The 16,166-nt window shown below is 37.6% G+C and overlaps 1 protein-coding gene across 2 annotated transcripts in view; it reads left to right on the forward strand.

Annotated features, from left to right (window-relative positions):
• Nucleotides 1-16,166, forward strand: part of LOC129484286 (doublecortin domain-containing protein 1-like) — a 237,140-nt gene that overhangs the window by 88,646 nt on the left and 132,328 nt on the right. For both annotated transcript variants that reach the window (XM_063641882.1, XM_055282041.2), the window contains exon 9: nucleotides 9,503-9,596. The gene's annotated coding sequence lies outside the window, so the exon portion shown is untranslated. The remainder of the gene's footprint in view (nucleotides 1-9,502; nucleotides 9,597-16,166) is intronic.

Here is a 16,166-nt window from a genome sequence, read left to right on the forward strand (position 1 = left end):
TTACTACACACGTGAAGAGGTTTTCTTATTTTATTTCCTAGGACTTGCAAAAAGTCAGTGCTCTGGTACTAAAAAGAATTGGTTTATTTGAAAAAAATTCTTCTGGAATTATGCATACTTTATAGCATAATTTTATAAAAGCAGTCAGAATTTTTTCCTACCTTATCAGAATCTTGATCAAAAGATATTTATACTAAAATGAGTTTAAATTAGAAATAATATATATTGACTCTTTTATTCATTAATTCAAAATATTTTTTGACTACTAATGTCTGCCAAGTACCTGGATATGGTGGTGAGGAAAACCAACCATGGCCTTGTTCTCATGGAACTTTTAGTCTAGTGGTGGACAAAGAGATTTGTAAAATAAAGCCGGGTGTGGTGGCTCACACCTGTAATCCCAGCACTTTGGGAGGCTTAAGCAGGCGGATCATGAGGTCAGGAGTTCAAGACCAGCCTGGCAAACATAGTGAAACCCTATCTCTACTAAAAATACAAAAATTAGCTTAGCATGGTGGCACGTGCCTGTAATCCCAGCTACTCAGGAGACTGAGGCAGGAGAATCACTTGAACCTGGGAGGCAGATGTTTCAGTGAGCAGAGACCGTGCCATTGCACTCCAGCCTGGCTGACAGAGTGAGACTCTGTCTCAAAAAAAAAAAAAAAAAAAGACATTTGTGAAATGATCATATCATTAAATGTGGAGTAGGTGGCATAAGGAAGGCTTCTTTCCTTTCCTGTGAGGCTACTCTCCCCTTTCATATGCTGACCTTTCGATTCCTGGAATACATCCTGCTTGCTCTGCCATGGAGCCTTTTCATATGCTGTGTTCTCTGAAATAGTTCTCCACTCTCAATATCCTCCACTTATTTCCAGATAAATCCAGTTTATCTCTTCTCAGAAGGCTTCCTTATGCCACCTACTCCACATTTAATGATATGATCATTTTATAAATGTCTTTGTCCACCACTAGACTAAAAGCTCCATGAGAACAAGAACCTGGCTGGTTTTGCTCACTGCCATATCCAGGCACTTTGAAGACAGTAGTAGTCAATAATATTTTGAATTAATGAATAAAAGAAACATATCAGTTTGGGAGTTGTCAGTATGTAAATGGAAGATGAAATGTTGGGGTACCATTTAGATTGCCTTAAGAGAGAGGCAGAAAGAAGAGAAGGCTAGGACTTATCTTGATAAACCCCAGTGAATGAATATGCATGATCCTATGAAGGAGACAAGAAAGCAGGAGAAAAAATAGTGGATTCTTGTATCTCAGGATTTGTTCATGCTTGATATGGTTTGGTTGTGTCCCCACCCAAATCTCATCTTTAATTCCCACATGTTGTGGGAGGGACCTCGGTGGGAGGTAGTTGAGTCATGGGGGTGGGTCTTTCACATGCTGTTCTCATGATAGTTAGTCTCATGCGATCTGATGGTTTTATAAGGAGGAGTTTCCCTGCACAAGCTCTCTCTCTGCCTGCTGCCATCCATGTAAGACATGACTTGCTCCAATTTGCCTTCTATCATGATTGTGAGGCCTCCCCAGCCATGTGGAACTGTAAGTCCACTAAACCTCTTTCTTTTATAAATTACCCATTCTTGGGTTTGTCTTTCTCAGCAGCATGAAAATGGACTAATACAGTAAACTGGTACTAAGAGTGGGGTGCTTCTGTAGCTACCTGAAAATGTGGAAGCGACTTTCGAACTGAGTAACAGTTATGGGTTGGAACAGTTTGGAGAGCTCAAAGAGGATAGGACAAAATTGGAAAGTTTGGAGCTCCCTAAAGACTTGTTGAATAGCTTTGACCAAAATGCTGATACTGATATGGACAATGAAGTCCAGGCTGAGATGGTCTCAAATGGAGATAAGGAACTTGTTGGGAACTGGAGCAAAGGTGACTTGTTATATTTTAGCAAAGAGACTTGTGGTATGTTGCCCCTGCCCGAGAGATTTGTGGAACTTTGAACTTGAGAGAGATGATTTAGGGTATCTGGTGGAAGAAATTGCTAAGCAGCAAAGCATTCAAGATGTGACTTGGGTACCATTAAAGGCATTCAGTTTTATAAAGGAAGCAGAGCATAAAAGTTTGGAAAATTTGCAGCCTAACAATTCAATAGAAAATAAAATCTCATTTTCTGAGGAGAAATTCAAGCCGGCTGCAGAAATTTGTATAAATAATGAGGAGCTGAATGTTAATCCCCAAGACAATGGGGAAAAATGTCTCCAGGGCATGTCAGAGGTCTTCACAGCAATGCCTTCCATCACAAGCCTGGAGGCCTAGGAGGGAAAAATGGTTTCGTGGGCCGGGCCCAGGGTCCCCTACTGCACTGCAGTCTAGGGACTTGGTGCCCTGCATCCCAGCTGCTCTAGCCGTAGTTGAAAGGGGCCAACGTAGAGTTCAGGCCATGGCTTTGGAGGGTGCAAGCCCCAAGCATTGGCAGCTTGTGAGTCCCTACACAGAGTTCCTACTGGGGCACTGCGTAGTGGACCTGTGAGAAGAGGGCCACCATCCTCTAGACCTCAGAATGGTAGATCCACTGACAACTTGCACCTTGCATCTGGAAATGCTTCAGACATTCAACACCAGCCCATGAAAGCAGCCAGGAGGGAGGCTGTGCCCTGCAAAGCCGCAGGAGTAGAACTGTCCAAGACCATGGGAACCCACTTCTTGCATCAGCATGACCTATATGTGATACATGGAGTCAAAGGAGATCATTTTGGAGCTTTAAGATTTGACCACCCTGTTGGATTTTAGACTTGCATGGGGCCTGTAGCCCATTTGTTTTGGCCAATTTCTCCCATTTGGAACACCTGTATTTATCCAATGCCTGTACCCCCATTTTATCTAGAAAGTAATTAACTTGCTTTTTATTTTAATTTACTGGCTCACAGGTGGAAGGGACTTTCATTGTCTCAGATGAAACTTTGGACTGTGGACTTTTGAGTTAATGCTAAAATGAATTAAGACTTTGAGGGACTGTTGGGAAGGCATGATTGGTTTCAAAATGTGAGGACATGAGATTTGGGAGGGGCCATGAGATTTGGGAGGGGTGCATGAGATTTGAGAGGTGAAATGATATGGTTTGTCTATGTCCCCACCCAAATCTCATATTGAATTTCCATATGTTGTGGGAGGGATCTGGTGGGAGGTAATTGAGTCATGGCGGCAGGTCTTTCCTGTGCTGTTCTTGTGATAGTGAAAGCATCTTATCAGGTCTGGTGTTTTTTTTGTTTTTTTTTTTTTTTTTGAGATGGAGTCTCACCCTGTCAACCGGGCTGGAGTGCAATGGCACAATCTCAGCTCACTGCGGCCTCCGCCTGCTAGGTTCAAGTGATTCTCCTGTCTCAGCCTCCTGAGTAGCTGGGATTACAGGTGCCCGCCACCACAGCCAGCTAATTTTTGTATTTTTAGTAGAGATGGGGAATCAACCATGTTGGCCAGGCTGGTCTCGAACTCCTGACCTCGTGATCTGCCCACCTTGGCCTCCCAAAGTGCTGGGATTACAGGCATGAGGTACCATGCCTGGCCTGAGGTCTGATGGTTTTATAAGGAGAAGTTTCCCTGCAGAATCTCTCTCTCTGCCTGCTGCCATCCATGTAAGATGTGACTTGCTCCTCCTTGCCTGCCACAATTATTGTGAGGCCTCCCCAGGCATGTGGAACTCTGAGTCTGCTAAACCTCTTTCTTTTGTAAATTGCCCAGTCTCGGGTATGTCTTTATCAGCAGCATGATAATGGACTAATACAATGCTCAAAACAAGTAAGAATTTTAAAATGTCCTTTGGATTTGTCAATATAGTAGTAATTGGTAATCATTGTGAGAATTATTTCAGTAAATTGATGGTAAAAAAGCCAAACTGGAACAGGCTGAGAATGAATGGGAAGAAAGGAAAAGAAACAGAGAGCATGGACAAATCTAAGACATTTAGCTGTAAAGTTGAGGAGTAGCTAGAGGGAGATATCAGGTAGGTATGGGGGGATTTAATTTTCAAGATAGAAAAGACTTATGTTTCAATACCAGTGGTAACAGTTTAGTTGAGAAGCAGTAGATGAATATACATGAGAGAGAAAAAATGATGGATAATATAAACTGCTTTAAAAGCTGAGAGCATACATAATTGAAAGCATAAGTGGAATATTGGCCTTAGATAGGAGCAGGAACTCTTGTAATATAACTAGAAGGAAAAAGAGTGGATGGCTGTAGAAATAAGTAGGCTTGTAGCTTTGATAGCAGTAAGATGAGGCTTCAGATTTCTCTCTGACATAGGAGATCATGTCATCTGCTGAAAATGAAGAGGCAGTTAGGGAAGGAAAGGCTAGGTGGAGGTAAGCAGATTAGAGATGGTTGGAAATACTCTGTGGAAAGTGGGAGAGAAATTTGACCAAAGAAATTAAATAGAAGTGGCTGGGCAGTACTGAGGGACCATGGAAGTTGGTGATCATGAATGATAGTAATGTTGATAGGTTCAGTTGTGTGACTTTGTCCCAGCAGCACCAGGCCTCTCAGTGTGCACACAGAGTGGAAAGTGAAGGTCGCCCAGAGTTAGGATTTTGCAAGCTGTGTGTGGTAAAAGTTATCTAAGAATGAGGAAGAATGACTAGAGTTAGAGAAGATGATATGCTTGAACATCAAGATCCTGGGTGTTGGGGACAGCACTTGTTTGTTTTTGTTCAATAAGAGGGTTGGGGAGAAATTATCTTGAAATAGAATTGTAACACCACTTTCCAAACTTGAGATTGTGTGATGGGAGAGAATAAATTCTCACAACTTGAGAGGGCTTTGAAGAAGTTAGTGACCTCAGGGGAAAGCCTAGTTTCTTTTAAAAGAGGTTGTGGGTCTAATCAAATTTGTTGATCAGGGGAGACGTTTTCAGAGTACACAATGGAAGAGTTTTAGAAATGAATAAAGGAGTTCAGGCTAATTTATACAGAACAGGAAAATATAGAGCTTCATGTGAATGTTGATGCAAAACTTTTTCCATAAAAGGCAAACAAAATAATTTTGGTTTTGCAAGCCATAAGGTCTCTGTAGCAACTATCCCAGCCTTGCTGTTACAGCATGAAAGCAGCCATAGAAAATATGTAAATGATCAAGTGTGGCTGTTTTACAAGAAAACTTTATGTACAGTACTTAAATTTGAATTTCATGTTTAAATCTATCACAAAGTGTGATTCATCTTTTGATTTCTGTTTTAGGAATTAAAAATGTACAAGCCATTCTTAGCCTATAGGCCACACAGAAACAGGCTATGGACTGGAATTGGCCTTTGGACTGTAGTTTGCTAACTCCTACAGTAGAGAATCTTTGAGGAGAGTGTGTTGGGGAAGTGTTAAGTTGGGGCTTATGCTTCCAGGCATTAACTCATAAAACCATATTAAAAGGTTTTAAGGTTCTCTGTCTTTGAGGAGAAGTGACATTTTTGGGTCTGATGGCTTATTAACTTGGTTCATATGACCTACAGTGATGCTGGTCTAAGTGTACTCTCTCACCTGAACTGAAGTAGTGGCAACCCAGAGGTTCTGACCATTCCAGGAGCTGCAAACTCTGTACTAGATATGTTTGGAGGTGGAGATGACTCCCAGATCTGTAAACAAGTAGATTAAACTGAAAACATTGTGGAATATTTTTTCCCAGGTGCTTTTCAAGAAGATTCTGGTTTTACAGTATGATGATTTAAAATTTTAGTATCAGAAGAGTTTCTAAAACTTAAGCTGTATGGAATTAACAGGCCAGGTGCAGTGGTTCATGCCAGTAATCCCAGCACTTAGGGAGGCTGAGGCAGGAGGATCAGTTGAGGCCAGGGGGCTTGAGACCAGCCTGGGCAACATAGCTAGGCCTCATCTCTACAAAAATTAAAAAATTAGCTGGGTGTCATGTGGTACACCTGTTGTCTCACCTGCTTGGAAGGCTGAAGACCTGGTAGGATTGCCTGAGCCTGGGAAGTTGAGGATGCAATGAGCTGTGATCATGCTACTGCACTCCAGCCTGGGTGACAGAGCAAGACTCTGTCTCAAAAAAAAAAAGGAATTAACAAAATGTGAATTTGTAAAAGTAATATTTTAGCAAGCTTAACAGGTACAGATTAGTGGAAATGCTATTTTAATTAACCTTAATATTACAGCAAGATGACACCATAATGTACTTTTCAATTGTAAATTATAAGAATGACCTTACAAGTAGAAGCTTCGTTTCAGGGCTTTTGACAGAAACTTATAGTGATACTAATTCATACCACTGATAATTTACTCTGAGGAAATGATTACTGAAGGCTGGCATTGCTTAAACACTGCAAAGATTTTTAATTCTTCAAGTAGGAAGGAATGACAGTGTTGCTCATGCATTATTAAATGTTAGTGTTTGATTTTCTAATGCCTGTTTTAAAACTCATTTAACTCTTAAAACTTGTACAAAGGTTTGGTTTGCACAGACATTTTTACTGATGTTTTAGCTCAATGAAAAGGGGAATCTTTGAGTTAGAAAGTGTTGTAACCAGTCAGAGTGTCTATTATGAAAAAGTCAAGAAAACAACAGATAGTGGCAAGGCTGTGGAGAAAAGGAATGCTTATACACTGTTGGTGAGAATGTAAATTAGTTCAGTTACTGTGGAAAGCAGTAAGGAGTTTTCTCAAAGAACTCAGAACTACTATTTGACCCAGCAATCCCATTACTGGTTATATATATCCAAAAGAAAAATCATTCTGCCAAAATGATGCATGCACTCGTATGTTCATCACAGCACTGTTCTGAATAGCAAAGATATGGAATCAAGCTAGGTGCCCATCAGCAGTGGATTGGATAAAGAAAATGTGGTACATATGCACCATGGAATACTATGCAGCCATAAAAAGGAATGAAAGTATGTCCTTTGCAGCAACATGGATGCAGCTGGACGCCCATTATCCTAAGCAAATTCATGCAGGAACAGAAAACCAAATACCACATGTTCTCACTTATAAGTGGGATCTAAACATTGGGTACTCATGGACATAAAGATGGCAACAGCAGACACTGTGAACTCCTACGGGGGAGGGAAGGAGGGACTGATTTTTTTAAGATGCAAAGGCAGCAATATTTAAAATAATTTTTTTAAATTACTGAAATTTTGGTTGAAATTTCAAGTAGATTATAGTTTTACTTAGTTTAATTGGTAAATTGTAGCTTTAGAGGATACTTAGATATTTGAACCTTCACTCATAACTAGGAAATATAAATTGTACCAAAGGACATCATTATACTTTTAAATACAGCAATAACTTCATAATATTAAGAAATTGAGAACTGAACATGAGGACTGGAAAGATAAGTAACGTGGGGTTGTAAAGAGGAGATTATGTCTTGCTTACGGTCTATGTGACCAACCGTAGATGCTTAATAGTATTCAGACATGACTGGCTAAGGAGCAATTTGTACTGAATTATCTCCCTTGAGTATTTTTGTCAATGAGAGTGGTGGTGAAAGTGATCCATTTTACTTTCACTCCAGTGACAGGAGAATTTTGCCAGTCAGACACCAACTGTGTTAATTAGAGTATTAAAATAAAAACAAGCATGGATCCCATGCCAATGTCAGTCAATATGTTCCACTCTTCTTTTTGTTTCAAGCCACAGACAAACTCCAGTTTCTTTTCCTGATACTTTTTTCTTATATTTTGAACATTTTTTTCCCAGCATCTTTAGTAAAAGTTTCAGTCCATGGGATAGGGGTCCTAGATGAACTTGTGGGCAGTAGTCACTGAAGAAATTGACTCACAAGAGTAAAAAAGAAGGCAGGAAGAATAACCAGGGTTATTTAGAGAATCACCAGGGTTGTTACATTCTTTGCAAGTACTTTTTTATTTAACTAGGTAAAGCATTGATGTTGCGAATGATCTTTTCCTCATAAATTAGAAAGCTCAAGAATATTTCTGGCTGGGCGTGATGGCTCACGCCTCTAATCCTAGAAATTTGGGAGGCTGAGGCAGGTGGATCACTTGAGGTTGGGAGTTCAAGAGCAGCCTGATCAACACGGAGAAACCCCGTCTCTACTAAAAATACAAAAAATTAGCCGGGTGTGATGGCACATGCCTGTAATCCCAGCTACCCGGGAGGCTGAGGCAGGAGAATCACTTGAACCCGGGAGATGGAGGTTGCGATGAGCTGAGATCGTACCACTGCACTCAAGCCTGGGCGACCATAGTGACACTCCATCTCAAAAAAAAAAAAAAAAGAATATTCCTATAACATTATTCCTAATAATGAGCGGGTATGCATTCTTGATTGTGAGAAAAACAGCAGCAATACATTGCTCTGAATTGCTCAATGCTCTGAATTGCAGCTAGTGTGCAAGAAACATGCAACCCTTTGAATGGTCATGGGAGCATGTGGTCCATGGGGACATGATTAGTTATGTATAGGAGTAGAGTAGAATAAAGGCTGAGAACCTCTGGCACATACAGCCCAAGAAAGACCAATTTGTCAACTTAATTTGTCAGTTAAATATTTGCCTTTAAAATTCAACCTGTCTTTTGATAGAGCAACTATATAAACCAAATCAGTCACAATGTTTGAAAGCTGTTCTACAGGCTGAAAGTACAACTTTGCCTCTATATAAACACTAAGCTATTGAAATACATACATTGTCACAAAGCTAATGAATTGGTTAAGCTAGGACTAAATTATGGGCTCCAATAATAAAGTAGGGACAGAAGTGGGCAAAAAGAGACAGGTAGTATCGGCAACTGAAAGATGGTTTGAGCAGTTGAAAGATGTTCTGTTTACTATAATCATATTAATATAATTCACATTGTCCTTCAGTAGTAGTTCTTGGTTACGGGAAAGTAATATTATAGCTGGGAATAGTAAAAAATGGATGGCAGAGCACTTTCAATTTCAAACAAAGGGCTGCATGTAAAATAACAAGAACAGGTCATGATATTGTAATATTAAAAGAGACTGCATATTAGAAACCATTAAAGGTAAAGACCTTGAGACTCATATTCATGGAAAACCTGAAATGTGATTTATTAAGTTCAGTTTTTAGTACCCAAACAACATAAATTATCAAGGTGAACTGTGATCAGACTATTTTTATTATTTATTTTAGGACATTTGGAAAACATTTAAAAGCTAAGGAAAGCAGGTACTTAAAATCTAATTTAAAAGGTAATATCCTCTCATTGTGAAATAAATGGAACATACAGAAAGTTGCAAGAATATGATAAAAATCCCTTGGAGTTCTAAAGGTCTACCATTTATTAAATAATAGATAACCAGTATTTAATATTTGTGGCATCTTCTTTCTTTTTTACTAATACTTATGTGTTTTTTTACACACACACAAGTACAATTAGGATGTAACAATTTTAACTGCTTTTGAATTTCATATATTAGAACATTTTATAAATCATTAAATTTTATTTTACAATATAATTTTTAATAGCTGTGTAGTAGAGAAAAGAGTTTAAATGTGTATTCAATATAAACAGAGTTTACTAAATTATTTATAATTTTTTTTCCTGCACAGGTTTTAGATACTTGCACAATAAGAATGAATCTAAATTTACCAGCCAGATATTTTTATGATTTGTATGGCAGAAAAATTGAAGATATTTGAAAAGGTAAGTGGCAAAGATTTTGTAAACCATTTGATAATATTTTGAAAGACATATTTTGTTTTTACTTTAAACATTTAAAAGAAAAACATATAATAAAACATAGTTTAATTATAACATGGATAAATATTCTTATACAAAGGAAAATCATGAAAGGACATTAAGATTTTAGGAATCTTTTATTTCAACACAAGTTTGGAGTTTTTAAAAAATTGATGGGTATTTTAGCCTTAGTAAACCATAATTAAATAAAAGTAATTAATACATTTTTATAATGTAACAGCCAATTTATATAGGATACAGCTTTCCAAAAACAAAAATGAGAAATTGCATTACTGTGTAATTAGATAGATGTTTTAAAACTGTTTTGGTCAACTTCTAGAGCTTATTCAAAAGTTATGAAATGTAACAAATATACCAAACTAAATGTAGTTCAGTTTGGAACCACTAGGAAGAACTCCAATAACCCATTACTCTCTTCTAAGTGTGTATATCAGCAGTATGCTGATAAATGTTATCAACTGGCTCTGAAAAAAAAAAGGCCCTGATTTGTAGCATTTAGCAACTTCATGGTGTAGGTGCTCGTACCATGGCCAATCTCAAGCTACCACTGAATGCAGAGTTCAGAGGGAAGGGTTTTAACTCACTGAATAAAGTATTTGGAGAAGAGATGAGAACAATTGGTTTTTGCAGACTGGTACAAGTTGGCTCTGGCACATCATTGTCCCTCAAAGTATATATCCCTTGTCACAGAATTGACAGATTAGGAATTAATTTGACAATAGAGAAATTCACTCACTAGGTTCTTGCATTATCAACTCTACTACTAGGTAGTACTTATTCTGGACCAGGTGCTATTCTAAGCTTATCACAAATATTAACTCATTTAGTTCTCATAGAAACTGTAATTCCTATTTATTGCAGTAACTGAGGTACAGAGAAGTTAGGTAATTTGCTCGACATCACACAACTAGCAAGTGGTGGAGTTGGGATGCAAACCTTGGCAGGCTGGCTCCAGTAGCAGCGCTTTTAACCATTGTAGTCTGTTCTCTCTCTCTCTTTCTGCCTCCCTCTCTCTTTCCACTTTACTGTCTCGTGTATGTCAGAACTCCATTTGTTTTCCTAGTACTTTCCATACAGGATGTAATTATTGTATTGCTTTGTTACTTTTTTGTCTGTATGCACCCTTCCTACCAGACTACAGGATTCCTGGGAACAGGCACTCAATAAATAGTACTTGGATTTTTGAATGAATCTTATATTACTCTCCCACATGATCTGTTTCTACCACAATGTAACATAAAAGAGGGCAAGAACAGACACTTTCTTTGTTGTAATACCAGTAATAAGCACAGTGCCTGGGACATGGCTGACACTCATAAATGTGGCATGAATGAATTAAACTATCTATTCTTGGACATTTAGTTGGTTCCACTGTTACACTATTAAAAGCAGCTCATCTTCAGGCAAGAAAAAAAGTTATGAAATGTACTTTAATTTCATTGTCTTTGTCAGAAGAGATTAGATATCCATCTAATATCTCTAGAGGTACTGTTTTGTTTTGCTAGCCTCTGAAAAGAAATTCCACATTTGTGAGTTTAAATGTGTTATTGAAATGGTCCTATAACTTCATCCAAACTTTAACTCCATGCTTGAGGAGGGCCAAGATATTAAATAACATGCCTTTAACTGCAAGGGTAGTGATTCAGACAACTGAGGTGATTTTGGGATGTGGCTACAGCAGATACTTCCATTTGTTTCCCATTTTCTCACTTGTACTATATAAAAGCAGACTCTTTTCTTGATTTATCATCCTTAATTAATACTTACTGAATGATAATTATGACAGTTTGATACTTATTGTTTCTAACTCAAATTTTTTGGCCAAGGATTACATATGTGTGTATTCAGAAAGTAAATTTGTTTTTCTTGGCCTTTTAAAAAACGTTTTTATTGGATATCATAACTGTTTTTCATTTTATTACATGTTTTTATCTGAAGATTTCAAATCTCCTGTAGATACCTACCCATTATCTGGAAGGATTAGGTAAGGTTATTTACCTGCAAAACATGTAACACAAAGAATCCTTCCTTTTGTTCTTTGGGGTTAATAAGAGTATCATTATTAAAGTTGATTTCTTTCTTTCTTGCATTTTTGTCTCCTCTTCCATTACTCTGGCTAAGATTTTCTTTATGATCAACAATATTTTGAAATTGCTCTTAAAGTTGCATTAATAAAAATAAACAACATATTTTCTTAATACCCTATCTAGACTTGAATTATTTCCAGTTCACCTGGAATTAAAACATCAGATTTGAATAAACTGCTAGAATTGAAACTATAAGGGATCTTCGTTAAGATGAAATATTTATATTTAGAAAGTTTATTTCTCTCTTCCCAAATATGGTATAACAGAATTACTTATCAAAACAGAAAAGCACTGACTCTGAGACTTGATACTTCATGGATGCCAGAGGCATTTGGATTCATGCCTCGTGCTTCACATATCCCAGAAGTGTGCTATTATCACATTTTAATGCATGCCTTGCCCTCTGTTTCTGCATCCTTATAAAAGCTTATGCCAGCTGAAATTAGCCTGTGCAACCACTAACATGTGGAAGCATTACAAGTTCACTGGACTTAAAATATTTAAAGAAGCTAATCCTGTTGGAGGAACTTCCAGTCTGTAGCACCCTAGTCACTTAACATTAGGTTTTTGAACTTCTTTTTTCTTTGTTTCTATGATGTTGTGCATCAAATGACTGAGGTCCCTAAACTTTTGTGTTAGATGGTTTTCTGAACTTCAGCTTGGGAAAGGTCAAGTTTTATGTGAAAGTTATCTTTTAATTTAAACAAATAAATGCTGATACTCTTTTGATTTGATGTATGACCCTTTTTTTTCTTGCTTTGTATCAGATCAGAAAAAATCTTTTAATAATGTCTAATGTTAAGATCATAGCAATTACTTTTTATTTATAAGCACAGATTAGAAGTGTAATTGTACGAAGGACTAAAAGCAACAGATACACAAAATAAAAATTTTCTCCTACCTATTGCTTCTTTTTTGGAATTAGATATACTTTCAAGTTTTCCTTCTATGCTATGAGAAATAAGCACATTTGATATAATATTAAACTACTTTTACTTTGTCAAGTAAACCTTTGAAAAGACCAACAGGATTGGCAAATTGCTTGTTTTTAGATTTTATTCTAAGCCATAGACAGTTTTTTTTTTTTCCTAAGACAAAGTCTTAATCTGTTGCCCAGGCTGGAGTGCAGTGGTGCAACCACAGCTCATTGCAGCCTTGAGCTCTCAAGCTCAACCAATCCTCCCACCTCAGCCTCCCCAGTAGCTGGGATTACAGGTGCAGGCCACTGTGCCTACTTTTTAAAATATTTTTGTAGAGACGGAGTCTCTCTCTGTTGGTTGATCAGGCTGGTCTTGAACTTCTGGGTTCAAGCAATCCTCCTACCTTGGCCTCCCAAAGCGCCGGTATTACAGGCATGATCCACCAGCCTGGCTTTTTTTTTTTTTTCTCCAGTAAAGAGAGAGTTTAATTGATGTGAGGCCACATGGAAGAAGTCATTACTGAATTCAACCTCTACCACAGAAGATTTTAATAAAGAAATTTTTATTGTTATGTGTGAAAAAGTTATTTTGTTATGGTTCTTGTATAGATCTATCCTTTCTACAGTAGAAAGGAGTACACCTACTCACCTACTGTGTACAGATGCCATATTCCTACAGATGGTCAACATGCTGGTACATATACAGTTATTCTTTGGTATCCATGGGGGATTGGTTACTGGAGGCCTCCCCCGTACTGACATCCACAGTTGCTCAGGTCCCTTATATAAAATGGTGTAATATTTGCATATAGCCTATGCACATCATCCTGTTTACTTTAATCTCTAGCTTACTTGTAATACCTAATACTGTGTAAATGTTATATAAATAGTTGTTACACTGTATTGTTTTTAAACTTGTGTTATTTTTATTTCTGTATTATTATTATTATTTTTAAAATATTTTTCATTCATACTTCGTTGAGTCCAGGGATGTGGAACCCAATAAGATGGAAGGCCGATTATGTATATATGCATAAACAATACATTCTGCAAAATCACGCCCACCAAAATAACAGGGATATGGGAAACTAGGGTTTGGGAAAACCATTCAAAAATCTATTAACCTTTAAAACCACAATACCACCTAAAACAATAATGATTAACTTAGGAGATAATGTAAACAGCCTGGGTAGGCACCTCAGAGTGCTGCTTTAGAAGATATTAAAACTGCACAAAAACAATAGAGTGTGAGATAATGTAGATGGAAGCGAAGTGGAGATTTGGGCCAGTGGGGCTTCCTTTAAGGAATGGGCAAGAGCTAACATTCAAATTCATCTCTATGTTATTGGAATTTTATGATGAAATCATTAATCCTGTACTGAATCTAATTTCAGAATCTCCAAAAAATTTATCAGAGAATATACAACTATTTTGGAATAGAATTCTACCCCTACCCTTTTGGCTTCCTTTGTTTAGGACAAAGCATGTATTTATTAACCAAACTTCTGTATCACTTTGACATCATTCCTCTATTTACTAGTTATATATGAGCTATTTGATGTTATACAAGCATTTCAAACAGAAGACAGATGTAGACAGCGTCTGATTTCAAGGGAAGTTTTAAATAACACACTCATTCCTCCTAACATTTCCAAATTTCTTGATCTCTTAACTTCTTTGGCTTAATTATTACATGACAGTGAACCAGAGGAGTCACTCTCCCTCTCAGGGGAGGAGATCCTTAGTCTGTTAGGACCTCTGTGAAGGATCCATTCCAATAATCATACCCTCCTTCTCTGTGGATCCTTCTAGATCATAATGAGTACTGTTAAATTTACCCTAGTGGTTCTGAAATGAGTTACAATACTACATTAATTAAATTGACTCCAAAGTCATTCTGGACATACTGAATGTTCACTTCCTATTTCATTTCCCACCCCAAATTATGCGCAGCAATACTGTCCAAAATAGTTGTATATTCTCTAATAATTTTTTTGGAGATTCTGAAATTAGATTAAGTACAGGATATTTCATCATAAAATTCCAATAACATAGAGATGAATTTGAATGTTAGCTCTTGCCCATTATCAACTTTTTGTGGAGACATTAAAATTAAAAGAATAAAATTTCAAATGAAATCCAAAATTTTAAAGTCCACAGAAGCAAATTTCAAGATCAAATTATTGTACCTTTTTGAGTTAAAAACCAATCAAGTTTCAAACTCTTCAAGTTAAAGTGCAAAGAAATCAAAGTCCTAATTTTTATTCTTCCCAGTATCAGCCAGATGGCTTCTGGATGCCTGATTGGAGCTGGAATGTCTCCAACAGCTACCGTCTGGGCTCCTGGAGTGGGTGTCATCTCTTAGGACCTCAGAAGTTGAACTAGGTCTACACTAACATTTCCATATGCCTTGTTTCCAAGCAAACAAAATGATTATTACAACATCAACAACATACCCAGCACATTCACAATAGTAGCCACTCCCAGCAAATGTGGCCACTGCCTGCAAAATGATGTTTCCAGGACCCTATGCTTGGCATAATTCAGACCCACATGTCTGTTGCCAAAGACCATAACAGAGACTAAGTGAGGGAAGGCAGAGAAGAGAAAATATTATCATCAGTCTTTCCAAGATGCCAGTCAGCCCATGCTGTTGACCAGGCTCTATGACCTGTGACCTAACTTCTTGGGAAGCAATCTCCCATTAAGGCATTAGTTATAGCATAAGTTTACAGTATCTTGAGGGAAAAGTTGACCAGTGCACACTATCTTCTGTCTCAGAGGCTGCACAAAGTGTTGGTTAAATTCTCTGATTTTGGAGCCAGAATTCAAATTCCAGTTATGCCACTTACTATACGACCTTGGACAGATTATTTAGCTTCTCTGAGAGTCAGTTTCCTTATCTGTAAGATAGGAATTATAGTATTTACCTTAACAACATTGCAAAGATTAAGTGAAATATATGTAAAGTCCTTAGAACAAGTGCCTGACACTTGGTAAACATTATAAGGTATAATGTTTCAATAGTATAAAATTAGCTTTCATCATTATTGCTGTTATTATTCTTTTTTTTTTTTTTTGCGGTGGAGTCTCGCTCTTGTTGCCCAGGGTGCAGTGGTGTGATCTTGGCTCACTGCAACCTCCGCCTCCCAGGTTCAGGTGATTCTCCTGCCTCAGCCTCCTGAGTAGCGTGGATTACAAGTACCTGCCACCATGCACGGCAATTTTTTTGTACTTTTAGTAGAGACGGGGTTTCACTATGTTGGCCAGGCTGGTCTTGAACTCCTGACCTCAGGTGATCTGCCTGCCTTGGCCTCCTAAAGTGCTGGGATTTCAGACATGATCCACCACGCTCTTAGGGAACTGAGAGAGTGTTTCATTCTTGCAACATCTGGAAGTTTGCATTGGCAGTAGCACCAGTCATAAAGACTTATTTGAGGTATCATTTTTCCCTTTTAAAGAATTCCAAACATCTTAGTGTTCTTTCCTTTTTTTTTTTTTTTTTTT

The sequence above is a fragment of the Symphalangus syndactylus genome, chromosome 6 (assembly GCF_028878055.3).
Source record: "Symphalangus syndactylus isolate Jambi chromosome 6, NHGRI_mSymSyn1-v2.1_pri, whole genome shotgun sequence".
NCBI lineage: Eukaryota > Metazoa > Chordata > Mammalia > Primates > Hylobatidae > Symphalangus > Symphalangus syndactylus.